The sequence below is a fragment of the Nansenia antarctica genome, assembly GCF_963989245.1.
Source record: "Nansenia antarctica genome assembly, chromosome: 5".
Taxonomy (NCBI): domain Eukaryota; kingdom Metazoa; phylum Chordata; class Actinopteri; order Argentiniformes; family Microstomatidae; genus Nansenia; species Nansenia antarctica.
Genome location: NC_137690.1, coordinates 69455819 through 69458539, shown reverse-complemented (window position 1 = coordinate 69458539; position 2721 = coordinate 69455819).

Genomic DNA, 2721 nt, shown 5'->3' with positions numbered 1-2721 from the left:
CAGGAAAAGCGCTAAAAGTTATTATTATTATTATTATTATTATAAAACCAAGCAGACTGTAAAATCCATCTCAAATTAAATTCATTGATTGCATAATTGTTACTCTATGACGACTTACCTTTCCCAGGTATTCTATTGTTATCAGAGTATTTTGGTTGTGCATGGATCAGAAATGATGTGATGTAAATGGATGATGAGAACATTGATTACATTACATTATTACATTAAAGAAACTCAGCTTACCATTGCAGCTGTGGGCAGCGACTCGGAGGCATAGGGAGAAGAGGAGGATCGTGGGTGTCCAGTAAACTTTCATCTTGAACTCTCCCCTGGTTTCTCTACGTTAGCAGTGTACACCATTCAGGGAGAAAATACATAAATGCAAAACTAGAGAGAAAACACACAACTTTGGTGTCAACTTTGAACAACTCAAAGTTGTGCAGCTGCAGCACTAAGATCGACACTCATCACTACAGATCCTCCCACAGTGACTGCACAGAGACAGCTAGTGACTAAACTCAGCACCACCTCTTGCGGGAAAACATCAGTCTCCTGTCTCTGCTAAGTTTCCGCTTTCTCATAGCCTAGGGCTCCAGTTTTCTAAAAACCGTCCGTTTCAGTGATTTGGTGATACCTCAAGCTACGTCTGCTCCTACACAAATATAGGCGGGGCAGTAAATGGGGCAGTTATTACCAATAGGAGAAAATAGACACTTATTTGATCATAACAGACACACACACCCTATAATCCCTCATACCACACATCCCCTAAGCATAAGTGGATTGGTCTATAGTCTCGCATTAATCAATCAATCAATCAAACAAACTTTATTTATATAGAACGTTTCGTGCAAAAATGCAATACAAGGTGGTTAACAGTATAATTAAAATACATATTGTAGCAACCCTGTTACTGTGTTGTGTGCCAATGCACCCCTGTGATTGGTGGAGGTGGGCGCATGCGTGTTGTTGTTGAGACCGTGGAGAGAGGGAGAGCTCCGGTGAATTGAGAAAGTTGATATGCGACAGTTAAACAATTAAACGATCAGTTACATGAGAGAAGCTGTCTGTTGTTATTCCACCACTGTCCAAGTTGGGACGTTACATTGGTGTCTGAAGTAAAAAACGAAAAAAAGAAGAAAAAAACGACCGTTTGTCACCCTTCGTTGGTCAGTGTACAGTTTAGCTAGCTAGCCGCGGACATAATGGCCATGCAGCGGGACGGGACCGGGACACGTCCGAAAGTTAAGGAGGAGAAGTATGGAGAGAAGGAGGGAGGTGATTATGCTTCGAGGCTGGCGGGGGAAGGTGGGAGTGCTTCAGCACACAAGGCTCACTTGAGGGACACAGCCAGGAGATTAGCTGCCGATGCAGGACTGGGCTCGTCCTCCAGCGCAGCGACGCACAGCAGAGACTATGTACACAAAGATGGCGGCCCCCGCGGGAATCATGTCCCTGACAAGGACAGGACTGACAGGACTGACAAGGAACAAGAGGATTTTGGAAGACTACACTTTTGATTGTAAAACCACAAATGGAGGACACGGAATACGCTGATCACGCGTATACGCTGATACGCTCATCAATGGAAGCTCTCCTTAACGCCCCCAATCCCTCGCCTCCTCCCTGCCACCCATACCTAGAGCATTGGATGGACCGTGAGACAGATGTAAATAGAGAGATAGCAGCTGTCTCAGCCAATGCCCCATGTCCTTTAATGGCGGGTGAGGGCCCTCTGTTGGCGTCTGAGGTATGTTCACCAACAGCACCTGTCCGGATGTCACCTCATGAGTGTTCACTCTGTGATCAAATGTTTGGAACAGCCAATGCACTCAACAAACACCTGCTGAGCCACCAGCAGGGGAGACCACACGTCTGTCCCGTCTGCCAGCGAGGCTTTAAACTCCACGATCACCTTATGTCTCAGCTCCAGCTCCAGTACCAGTGTCCGGGTAGCCCCATGCCGAACGCCGCCACCCCCCTGCAGCTGCCCCAGCCCCAGCCAGGCGACAGCATCCCCTGCACCTCGGCCACCCTGCCTTCAGAGAGTGCCAGTCACCCCCTCCGGAGCTCTGCCCTCCCCTCAGGGTCAGCCACTCCCTTCAGCCCCTCCACAGAAACGTACATGGCAAACCCTAAAGAGAAGACCCCAATGTGTTTGGTGAATGAGTTAGCCCGTTTCAACAAGATCCAACCTGAGTATAAGCTGCTCTGTGAGCAAGGGCCAGCTCACTCCAAGATCTTCTCAGTGAGGCTGACCCTGGGGGAGCAGCAGTGGGAGGCGGAGGGGACCTGCATAAAGAAGGCCCAGCACTCGACGCCGCAGACAAGGCCCTGGCCCAGACCACGCGGCAGCTAGCCAAACACGACGCCGCAGCCAAGGCCCTGAAGACGCTGCAGAAGGAACCCATACTGCAGCAGCTGCCAGAGATGAACGGAGGAGAACCCGCGGAGGAGAACCTCAACAAGTCTGAGATCAGCCAAGTGTTCGAAATTGCACTGAAGAGGAACATGCCAGTGGCATTATTACCAAATAGGCGAAAATAGACACTTATTTGATCATAACAGACACACACCCTATAATCCCTCAAACCACACATCCCTTAAGCATAAGTGGATTGGTCTATAGTCTCGCATTAATCAATCAATCAAACGTTATTTATATAGAACGTTTCGTGCAAAACTGCAATACAAGGTGGTTAACAGTATAATTAAAATACA